General features: G+C 42.3%; 1 protein-coding gene across 2 annotated transcripts in view; it reads left to right on the forward strand.

Moving 5' to 3' along the window:
• Positions 1-12,376, forward strand: part of GAN (gigaxonin) — a 40,132-nt gene that overhangs the window by 383 nt on the left and 27,373 nt on the right. The gene's annotated exons all lie outside the window — the stretch shown is intronic.

Below are 12,376 nucleotides of genomic sequence, written 5' to 3' on the forward strand. Positions count from 1 at the left end.
AGGGCGCGGAGTTCCCTCTGCGGGTGTTCAAACCCCGGACACGCGTTCCTGTCACCTGCTCCAGGTGGGAGCTCCTGCCCTGTGCCTGCCTTGGCAGAGGAGCTGCACTGGGGGATCTGAGCTCCCTTCCGACACCAGCTATCCTGCGCTTCTGTGGGAGCAGCTGCTGGGCCCCCTCCTTCCCTCCTTCCCTCCTTCCCTCCTTCCCTGCCTCCCTCCTTCTCTCCTTCTCTCCTTCTCTCCTTCCCTCCTTCCCTCCTTCCCTCCTTCCCTCCTTCCCTCCTTCCCTGCCTCCCTCCTTCCCTCCTTCCCTCCTTCCCTCCTTCCCTGCCTCCCTCCTTCTCTCCTTCCCTCCTTCCCTCCTTCCCTCCTTCCCTGCCTCCCTCCTTCTCTCCTTCTCTCCTTCTCTCCTTCCCTCCTTCCCTCCTTCCCTGCCTCCCTCCTTCTCTCCTTCTCTCCTTCCCTCCTTCCCTCCTTCCCTGCCTCCGGCCGGTGCCGCCGGGCCCCTCCGCAGGACCCGTCGTGTTCTCGGCATCACAGCGCTGCTTTTCCAGCTCTGAGAGGCTGTGTCATCCACCAGGGAAAAAAAAATCCCCCCAACAACTTCATTGCTGCCGGGAGCCCGCTGTGAACAAGTGACCCCTGCAGAGTGAACTGTGAGGATGGCGAGGGAGGTGTCCGGCCGAGGGGCAGCATCCCGGGGGCATTGTGAGGTGCTGGGCTCTGTGTGTCCCTCGGCCGCACCGAGTCAGCACTTCAGCATCATTTTTTTCCTCCTTAATGCCTTTTAGCAAGACAGGGCTCCAGGTGGTGATCATGAGGTCTGAAGTACGTTGGCTTCTAAATTGAAAAATAAAAATACAGGTTTGTCTCCCCATCGCGTGTGCCCCCGCAACATCTAAGAACATCGCTTGGAAATTGCCAGAGTGACAAAGCCTGGCCGTGCCAGGATCGCTGGCAGCTCTTGGCAGGGGTGTCACCAGCATGTGCAGTCAGAACTGTGCCACTGACAGCGAGTGCTGGGGAGGACGAGCTGCATTAGCACAGTCATGGTTTCTGAGGTGCCTGGCAAGCAGCTGTGCAGGGAAACCCAGGTCATGGAAAGTCCTGCTGACACCAGTCTGAACCCCATCACACTCAGTGCTGTCAAGTCCAGTGACAGCAGGTGAAAAGAACATACCTCCACGAGATCTCATGGTACATGTCTGCATGTCAGAGCAGGTAAACAAAACATACAAGTGCATAATTTCAAAGTGTTTTTAAGTCCACTCATTTGCAGGTAATAAGGCATTTCTTTTGTCCTCATATGTAAAGTAGAAGCAGACCTTCTGTACCATTTAAAATCGGGATTATCATAAATTGATTGCAGACTTCTTGTACTGTTTGGACACTTCTTCCAGCTGCTGCTTCCTGTGAAGTTGACATAAAGTTTGCATTTTTTTGCTAGGTGAGGATGGGAATTCTTTATGCTACAATCTGAAAAAATGCAACCTTGTGCAGTGTCATAGCATCTGCTTTTAAACAATACATTATTTTGGGTGACCATTGTAGTACAACTTTAACATTCTCAAGTACAAAAATAAACTAATAATAAATAGAATATGAGGCTGGTGAATAACTTTTAAATAGCAATGGTCATGCACAGACTTAAGTAAACAGTTCTCTGCACCAAGCTAGCAGAACAGATATAAAATGCACATAGAAGGATCATCAAGAATTTGCAAAAAGGACATGGTGGAGCCTATGTACTACTAATAATTTTTTGTCACTGCTTGTCTTGAGAAGCAGGTTTGGAAGACTGTGGTGAAAGAAATCAAAGATGTGAAATAGAAATGAGCCATTGATTCATACTCTTCAAAATGCCTGAAAGCTTCTTAGGTCATTGGGCATCATATTTTAGATGACCATATGCCTGACATTAGGTTTCAGAAGAGTTGCTGCAGGTGGTAAGAGGTCATGTCCTTGGAAAAACTGCTGTTCTACTGCTACAGCAGGATGTGTTTACAGAAAATGTCAATTTTTTTACTGTGAAAAAAAAAATGCTTAACTAAAAGATACTGTAGATTGCCCTATGGAGCCTTTTCACAGAATTTCATCTCTAAGTTTTGCATTTTGTTAATCTTTGAAAAATGTACTGGGGAAACATGGGTTAATTGTCTGTGAGGAATAAGAGCTCCAGACACAACTACACTAGCAACAAAACCTGTAGTCATTAGAGCTGTGGTTTTTTTAAGCTCAGAATTCTTCAGGTTCAAATCTCATGAAGGAACTCATTAACTATGTGTGAAAGTAGGTTACATGCATTAATATATAAATATGATTAAATGTGAGGTTTGTTTTTTTTTTAAGCTTACTCATGTCTTCTCCTCAAGTTTTCAAGATGTAAAGAACTAAAAATACATGTACCTAGTTCTTGTATGGCACATTAGGAAACACATTTGTATTGCCTACCTTTGCAGAGCCTAATTTTTACTTGCTGCCTGTCTCTCTTCTTTTTATCACTCCAGGATCTCTCTCTTAGTCCAGCTGGTCTTCACATTGGGTAGAATTGGTCAGGTAGGTTGCCAATGTTGAAGCATTGTGTTTCCAGCCAAAGAACACAGTGGCTTTTTTTGAAGTTGAAATTAATCTCCACCTTGTACCTAGTCTGTGCAAATCAGTTGAGGCCTCTGTATAAACAGTTATTGTAGGAGACACAAGAATTTCCTGTCACTGTATTTTAAGGGTAGCTGATTCCAAAGCTCTGGTACCACAGGCTGTTACAGTCTCCAAATGCCAATTGATTCAGATTGCTCTCATTTGAAAAATTCCAATATAAAGCTCAGAAAAATCCATTAAGTAATTTCAGAAGTAAAACTTGGAATAAAAATAAGCATGTACGTGAAACTTGAAGTGAAGCAGTGGAAGTATGAGTTGATGTGGTGTTTTCAGTGTCTGGCTGTCTCATTATGTGCTGTGGCTGTGGGCAAGTTGGTGGGCGAGTTCAGAAACTGTAGGGTTTGCATGAATGCCTAGTTTAGGGTGTGAGTAGGAAAATAAGTAGGCATGGACTTTGTGAGGGGGTGGTTGGGTGTGAGCAGTCTGTGTGTGCTGAAGGATTTGTGCAGCCACAGAGAGAGGAGCGTTACCTGTTTTTTAGTTTTGCATGGGAGCTGTTTGGCTGACTGGTTATGAGTAGGACACTTGTAAATTATAGTGATGTGTTTTCCCACTAGTTATTTGGCAACTGGATTATCCATGCAGCTCAAATATAGCAGCTTCAGTGGAGAGAGAAAAAAAGGCATGAAGGGGCACAGAAACATATTGGAAGTCTTATTGGGGTCGTTGTTATATGTCCACCTGTCTGTCTGATCCATAGGGTGGCTTCTGAAAGTACAGAAAAATAAAAAAAGCCTGGTTTATTTTCAAATTTTCAGTCTGTGGGACCAGTAAGAATTTTAATTTTTGTGGTAGTTTGATTCTTGAGGTTTTGCCTCAACTGCTTAATGCCAAGTGGTCTGTAGCTCTCTCAGGCCAGTGAGGTCTGGAGTGGTTGTGTGAATTCCTACAGAATTCTTTTATATGTACAGGTTTATCTAATCCCTCTGTGTGCCCTTGGAGCAAATCCTGCCATTTACAAAGCACAGAAGTCTCCCTGCATATCTCTAACATCTTGTGGTATGTTCCTGAGCCTGAGAAAAGGAGGGCTCCTCAGGAAGAAACCGCCACAGGACAAAGTGTGGTTTGGCTCGAGGTGATGCTGCTGTGCATCCCAGAGCAGTTATATTCAAGCCAGGTGAGCTCTTGATTTTCTCTTCTGTAACAAATCAGCCAGAAACCTGCCCTTTTTTTGGTAGCACTCTTTGTCCTTAGTGTAGATCCATTGCCCTGGTTTAATTTATTTAGTTTGAGAGCTTGATGTAAATTACATTGGTGTGAGAGGGCTTTTCCCTGAACAAACCATGCTTGCACTAGTAAGTTTGGCCTGAGTTGTGGCATAGATCCACCAACCTTTTATAGGATAGACTTGGTCCAAGCATTCCGGGTATCCTGAGCAGTAGCAGCAGATGTTCCCATCTGAACAGATCTGTCACTGGCTGGCATGAGTCGTTCCTGGCCAGCTGAAACTTGCACCTCTTTATATTTTGCTCATTTACTGTCTGCTTGCCTGGATCACAGGGAGCACGTGGGAACTACCTCAGCAAAGAGGCTATTTAAGCCCATATTCTTAGACAAATTTAATGTTGTTACACGCAGGGATTGTGCTGCTGCATTACAAATTGAATTAAGACATTTTTGTTATCTCAGCAAGTTTTGTCTTTGATTTTCACGCATCTGCATGAGCAGATTACAGATGGCCGTATGTGTTCTATACTGTTCCCCAAGGCTTTTCAAACTCAGTAATGGACCAGTAATCATATTTAAATCTTTTTTCAGAGGGGCATAATATAACTAAACAAGAATGTAAATGTGAGGTTAAGTTCACATTATTTTTACGTGCTTATAAATAGCTGTACTGCTTGTAAATGGGCTTTGGTCAGAAATAACTTGACAGCCTTTTGCATCTTCTCACTTGTCCTGTTCAACCTTCTGACATCTCTAAAACACTGCAGACCTTGTAAGACCCTGCACAGCCACAGCCAATGCTGAAATAGATTTCCATGGAGATGTGGGGGACGTGCCCCCCATGACTGACCTCCTGCCCTTTCCTCTGTGTGCCTGCACTTGGAGCGTTTGCAGTTGTCACGAGGGGAGCCTGCTGAGACTCCATCCCTGTGTGAGCATGTCTCGGAGCATCCATGAGTGCTGGTGTGGGAGCTGGGACAGGATGTCCCCCCTGCACCCTGGAGGTGCCACTGGGTGATTCTTGTTACACCTGTTGGACAATGAATATTGTAGAACAAGGTCAAGTAGGAGCCAACACATGCCAGGAGCTTCTGCTGCTTATTTCCTGGTACCTGTTTGGTCTTCACTGACATTTATAGAGATCTTTTATAGTGTTTTAAAACTTTTCTTCAATTTGGGATAAATATTGAAGTCAGGAACACAAATGGCAGCTGGAGCTGGGAGCTGTTTGGTTGTCAGAACGCCCTGCTCCCAAGTTCTGCTTTAGCCAAATCATGCTGTAATTGTGCCAGGGCTTGTTCCCTCTTCACTGGGTGTGCAGGGCGGTGTTGTGGTAACTGCATTGTCAAGGAGGGCTCTAAAGCCATTGTTGTCTTCAAGGTTTCTTTTGAGAAGTTTGTTTCTGGCAGTCTCCTGGGAGCTTTGGAGGCTGCCCTGGCAGTAGGAAGTCAGGAACAGATCAGGCCAGAATTTGCTTCCAGACTTTGTTTTTTAAATTTGGCATCGTTTTGTTTTGGTTTTGATTGAAAAAAAAAATGAACTTGAAATGCTACCTATTATGTTTTAGTGGTAGCTGAGTTGTAAAGTCTCTGTAGCTTTGAGAGGCAATAAATCAAAATAGTTGCCTTGGCCAGAAACTCTGTGCCTGGCACAATTCAGAAGTGCCTACATGCATGTTATGTTTGGATAAGCAGTTGAGGGGCAACTGTGATAAAGGAATGTTAAAAGTTTATGGTTTGAAAAGGGATTTAGAAGTCACTATACCAGGCTTGAATGGGGAATTGTTAATTATATTCCTGCTCCAACAAGCCCCTAGAGATCGCCTGAAGGAAAGAAGCCATAAGGCTCTTACCCAGCCCAAAATAGTAAAAAAATACATTTGTGCTGCTGCTACATGTCAGGCAGAGGGAGAACTGGGAATCAGAGCATCTTGTTTAGCCAGGAGAACTAGAGATGAAATTTCTTGTCCTTTCTTTGTATCTGGAGACGCGCAGCTCATCTGCGTGCCTGACGTAAGAGGCGAGCTGGGATGGAAGGTGTGGCAGGATGGGGCTGCTTGGGATGTCTGGGTAATTTATACTCTGTAGGTTGCCTTTACACTTGCCTTAATTGCCTTGTTTGGCAAAACTTTTATTATTAAAAGAGCCTTTTTTATTATTTTTTTTCCCCTTGATTTGTGACTGGAACAGGGCTGATGTGTCTGGAGCTGATGAGTCAGAAATACTTCACTCGTGTTTTGGTTTTTTTGGTGGTGTTCTTTTTTAATTCTTTGAACCTGTTTTGTTTCTGTTGATCTGCAGTTACTAAAGGACCTTTTTCCTGGTGTGGACTGGCAAATATGAGCAATAATTAATGGTTTGAAAAGATTTGTTTCCTCACTCTCTTCAGACTCTTATTCTGAATATTGTACAGAAATTTCTTTCTGTGCTGGTACTGAGTACCAATATAGTGCTACCCTTTGCCTCTTCATATTTCCCATGGCTTAATATGTCCAAAAAACCAAAATAAATCACTGCTTATGCACAGCTCTGAAAGTCCTTGGCCCTATCAAGGAAGTATGTCCTTAATCCCATGAGGTTGGTGGCTGGTTTATGTCCTCAGGCATGTTGGTTTACATCCCCTGGATGATGTGGGCTGCCTGCTGCAGCTCTTGTTTATGGACATGGGGAGTGCTCTGTGTTGGAGGCTTCTGTGCTGATGAAATCCATGTTCCTGCTTTCTTCTTCCTCTTGGCTGTGGCACTGCTTTCTGTGAAAATCTTGCAGATCTGTGTTTTCCAGCTCCGGGCATATCCAGAATTCTGCTGCTTACCTCAGTTGGATTCCAAACTTCTTTCAGCTGTTCCACAACACTAATCATGCACTTAAAATTTTGTCCATTTGACTTCATACTTACTATCAATTATGAAAATCTTTCTCCAGCTCTGTTGCTTATTCCTCCCATGTGCTGTAAGGATAAATGAGGTATAAAAACCTGTTTAATCCAAGTTTTCCCAGCAGATCTATTGGTGTTCTTTATATAATAATATTTACAGGAATAGAATTGAATAAAATTAAATAAAATAATATAATTATAATACAGGAATATTTGGGTTATTAGACACATGCTACAGAGCATTATGTTTCTTAAATATATTTAACAGAAAATTTAGCAGCATGGGTACTGTATAACACTGTACTTGTTTCTTCTAAAAATGCATTTTTAACAAGTTTAAAAGTAGAGTTAATCTGAAAGAAGACATATTTCAAGTAAGACAGTTTTCATTTCTTGGCTTAAAACTCTCTTTCAAAAATATCTTCCCTTGGTTTTTTTTTGGAACTAGGAAGTCCTGGTTCCAAACTGCTACCTAAAAAGTGTGACACTGCTGGGAATCATCAGTTCAGTGAGTGGACTCGAGTGTCAAGTGGAGCAGAAGAAAACCAAACCCAAACCACCTTTCTAAACCCAGCAGGTGTTTCTGTCACAGATGAACAGCAACTGCTGAACCAGCTGAGCCTGAGCTGTGCTTTGTGCCATGCACAGGGTGCAGAACCACAGGTGCCCAGCAGCAGACCTGCACTGCTTGTGTTTGACTTGTTTTCAAGCTCAGCTGTTGCTGTTGCCTGTTTGATTTCTGTGCTGGCTGAAGAAACCCAAAGTGAAATGAAACATCAGGTCCTTGGTGCTGCTGAGAACTGCCAGGGTCTGTCCTTGGGCACGGTTTGTTGAGTGTGTGTTCTGTCTGCTTAGGGCTAACTCACATGTTTAGGCAAGACACTCTGGTTGAGGGTAGATTTCCAATTTAGATTGCAATCTAGCTCTGGATGAGCTCAGTGTAATCAGGGTAATTTCAGATTTTCATGGTAAACAAGCTCTTCATTGAGCAAAGCCCATGAACCCTATATATGTCCCCTGTGCTGCTGTTGAAGGAATTGCCTTGTTCCTTTTCTTATGGAAAGGGAGAAAACTACATTTTTGTCTGACTTAAACTTTTCAATAGTTGAAAAAATTAAGTTATATGTCATAGTTTTTGTTTCTCTTAAAGCACACAAAGCACCTTGTGCAAGTTTTTGTGCTGAGCTGTTAAATGGACTCCTTTGCCTTGAGATCTGGAGTTAGAGATAATCTTAAGGAGAGAGACATAGGAGAGGCATAGCCAAAATGCTCTGAGAGCTGGCACCCTTTGCAGGGTGTGGTGAAGACTGACTTTTATGTGTGGTGCTAAAGGCCAGGGTGCGACCTCAAAGGAAACCTTCTGATTTGGTTGTAAAATATCTTTTTGGAGGATGGCAGTGGGTGGAGTGAACTGCTGCATCATGTTTTTATGTTTGACCTGTTTAATAATGTGATTATTAAGGAGTTTTTTTGCACGTAGAAAGGCCAGCCTTTATGGGAGAAAATGTTGCAGGGATGAAGGCAGACAAATGAAAAACTTCACCATTAAAATGGTCAGTCCTAACTAGGACTTAATTAGATTCACCATGGAAAGCTTCTACTTGAAAGACTAAAACCTACATAAGGAAGCCCAGACCAGGAGATTAAATTGACCTTATGTTTGCGTTAAAAGCAGATTTTTTGTTTTCTCCTTAGTGATACAAAATCTCCAAGTACTTACTTGTCATTTTTGAGACTGAGTCATCCTTGTGAGCATGTTTTAGGTTGGTGCATGTCTTTGCTGGAACCATTTGTTGGAGGTCCAACTTCATTTTAAAATGCTGATGCTCTCTGGAGAAGGCCAAAACACTGGTGCAGGTAAAGGATAAATCATCAAACCCAATTTTATTGCCCTTTGGTTTTGAAGGACAGCTTTGCTACTTGAACATTAAAGTTTGCTAGTGTGGCAATACTGGCAAAGCATGTATAGACCAGCCCTTAATGGCTAATCTGGAGCAAAATCATTAATTTGGGAAGACAGCTCCTTTCCAAAAGACAAGTGTCTCCCTCTTGTCTGGTTCCTGACACCCTGCAGTGTAAATAGGTCAGTGAACTGCATTTGCACCGTGGTGATGTGAGAGCAGGTAAAAGTTTTGTGATGCAAGCATCAAACCCAAGCGTCTCTCTCTTGTTTCCCAGATTTTTTGATGGCTGTTCACTGTAAATATCAACAACCTGCTTGTGGTGAGTGTGGTCTGGAGCATTCTGGTAGGCACAGTCTTTGCAGACAGGTGTTTTCTTTATTTGTTTAGGTTCCAATATACCAGCACTCTAAGGATTAAAGCTTTCCAAGAGTTGTGCTCTTGTTCTCTGTATAACTTACGTGACCATTGTAAAAACACTTCAGTTGTCTTTTCTTAATAGTTTACAGATAAGGCAGAGATTTCAAAGATGAAAATATTCCCACAAAATTATGTCTGACTCAGGAAAGCAAGTGGTGGTGGTGGTGGCCAAGTTCTTAACTTGAATTTTCATTTTGTTTTGTCTAGTTGAGTATTTAAAAGTGATTATTCCCCTCCTATAAACTTTCAACTATAAAGTGTAAGAAAACCAAGTTTTCAGACGCATGGATTCTTTTTTTCAACCTGCTTCTTATAAATCTTAACTGTCCCACAACAGTGCTTTCACAGGGATTGACTGTAAGGTCAGAAGTATTGGTTGTGCTTTGATTTGTTCTGCTCTTTTAAAGTAACAATAAGTTGGAAGTTCCATCCTAATTTTAACAAGAACTGTGGACAGTCTTAATTTACCTGTTGGTTTGCTTTTTGCTTGCGGTTTTTTTTTTTTGTTTTGTTTTTTTTTTTTTGTTGTTATTATTATTATTATTTGAATCTGTTTTATGTCATTAGAGGTAAATTGTTGTCCCTAGCAGTATCAACATCAGTTCCTGAGCCTGTGTTTTCATTTTGAGGATTCACCTTGCTTATACTGCTTACATATACAGAAGGGGCACTGGAATTTTTATCCTCATTCTGCCTCATGTAGAGCATTTCAGATGACTCATTAGATTGTATTCCTTAAGTGATGTGGAACAGCAGATTCTAAATTTGTCACACAGACAACATCAAAACACATCAACCCATTTGTTCTTATGCTACTGGCCCAAGGTGTTGTGTGCCAGCAGTTTTCCTGATGAGGCACAAGATGTTGGGATGGATGTTGAGCATTTATAGAATAGTTTTAGGTTACTGGAAGCAATTTCAACTTACAATCATCGTCTTAATTTAAAAATGGAAATTATTGTTTTAAAATGTGTATGGAGTCAAGTTGCTCAAAATTAAATTACTTGAGAAAACAGGATGAAGAAGTTGCCTTGTTCCATTTCCTCCTCTAGGTCTGTCTTGCCTGTGCTCTGCTGCCAACTCATGGGGGGGTTTGGTTGGCTGGGAGGGTTATTTCCTTCTAGATCTCGATGTTCTGGTCTTCCATGTGAATTAAGGACGACTGAGGCAGCCTTTTCAGCTGTGGTTTGGCAGCTTGGAGTGCTTTTAAAGTAATTAGAAATGTTGTCCGCAGTAGGAAGCTGTCACATCCCTGTGTTAGAAGCAGCTGTGCTGCAGCTGGCCCATCTCTGCACCTTGGGCTGCTGATTGCCCCTTCCAGCTCTCAGCCACGCAAATCACAGGCTGAATAAATCACCCTGAGGAGGAGCATGGCAGAAAGAAGGCATCCTCCTTCTGGAATGCTGACAGATTGGAGAGCCTCTGCTTAAACTTAGCTGGTAACTTACTTTCTAAAATGAAATTTGATAGTGGGCAAGGGTTAAATATTTCTATATGTGCTGTCCATTGTCTTTCTGAACTGGGAACAAATATGTTTGGAAACTTTCTGCTTCTGTCTCTGGTGTTATGACAGGGATGCCCAGGTCTCAGTTTGCAGGCGAGGTGTGGGTGCAGGTCACAGCTGATGCTGGGTGATGCAAGAGGAGATGTGGCTCCTTGCCCTCTGCTTGCACACCTCCTACTTTTCTCTCCTCCTTCAGCTTTCTTTCCATTTGGACTCATGATTTTTTTTTTCTTAAACTTTTTCAGCCCCAAACCTGGTTATAATATGTCCTTGCTTCATATTTTTCCTCCCCTCTTCCCAACAGCCACTAGCTGTCCTGCAGTTTTGACGTGAGTGACAAGGTGTACATCCAGCTGCCTTCGGGAGTTGCTCTCTTGGCATAGCTCAGAAGTACTTGTACTGAAATAAAAAACCTTATATTTTATTAACCAACAAATTAAAATCATGTGACAGATGCATCACTATTGCTTCCCGTGACATATGATAGGAACAAAATTTAATCTGAACTGGGAAGCGTTTGCATAAGGTGAATGTTTGCCTAGATACGAGTGTCTGTAACTTTGAAGTAATTTGATTTGTTCTCAAGGTTATTTCTCTGCTTTGCCTTCATGTTTTGGCCTTGCATTAGGGCCTAGGTCATTTCTTTACAGCTCACGAACTGTTGATGTCTGAAAAAGTACACAGTAATTAGAACATCTACCCTGATAAGACCCAAAAACTCTGAACAACACTTTCTTGTTACCAGGAGGTGTCAGCATAAAGTCCATGCAATAAGGTGATTTAGCTTGGGTGTGTACAGGTGATGCTAAGATGAAAGTTAGTGATAAATAGCACGAGTCCTTTCCCTAATCTCCCCATTAGTGCTGGCATCAACATGCTTATTATATGCCTTGGATTTTAAGCCCCTCGATGTGTTGGACACCCCAGGTTCTCTGTAGATGCTGCTGTGTATTTGATCATAACAGCTACTTACTGACTCATGTGAGATCCAGGCATCACCCAACTGTCTTTTCTGCTGAAGGAAGCCAGACACTGGGAGCCTTGAAACATTTTATGTTAAGTTAAAAGAAAACACAGTTTTTTCCTAGGAATCCAAAAAACAAAGAATCCAGAAGAAAACAAAAAACCAAGAATCCCAGAACCCAAGTGTAAATGGAAGTAGTTTGGATGGATTTGAAAATGTGTGTAAAGAAGCATGTTGCCCTGTGTGTATGTGCTCTGTGACCCATTTGGAGCTTGTAGACATGGAAAATGCACATTTCACATGGGCAAGGATGGCTCGGGCTGAGGAACATGTTGTACATTCTGCTGGAAATGTACATTTGGGGCAGGAGTTTTCAGCTGACAAGCTGTAAATCATTGCCTGCTATTGCAGCATGTGCTTTAATGGGAGTCACATAATTTTCCTAATCTCCTTGCAGGTGTTAGGAAATAAACAATTTCCTAACCCACGCCACGTTGTTGTTATTTGTATTGTAACTTGTGCCAGGTGCTGTACAGACAGCATGAAGCAGCTCCAGCCCTGGTGCATGGGCACTGCTATCTCTGGGTGTTCTGCAGAGTAGAAAAGGGATGTGAAGACAGGACCACAAATACGATGAACTAAAAGGCTAAAATTACTGCCCTTCTTCACACTTAAAAATAGCTCCTTACAGACAAAGGTTTTATTTGATGTGAGTTACAGCTTATTTTGTGAGAAACTTAATTTATTCCTATATGAGTAAGTGAGTCAGAATCTGCCCTTAGCTAAGACTTATTTATGTATTTGCTTAGCATGAGTGTGGATAGCAGGAGGCTGGACACTTTCAGCTTAGCAAAGCCACAGCTTTTCACATTAAGAATCTGATTCTAT

This window comes from Lonchura striata, chromosome 11 (genome assembly GCF_050655825.1).
Source record: "Lonchura striata isolate lonStrDom1 chromosome 11, ASM5065582v1, whole genome shotgun sequence".
NCBI lineage: Eukaryota > Metazoa > Chordata > Aves > Passeriformes > Estrildidae > Lonchura > Lonchura striata.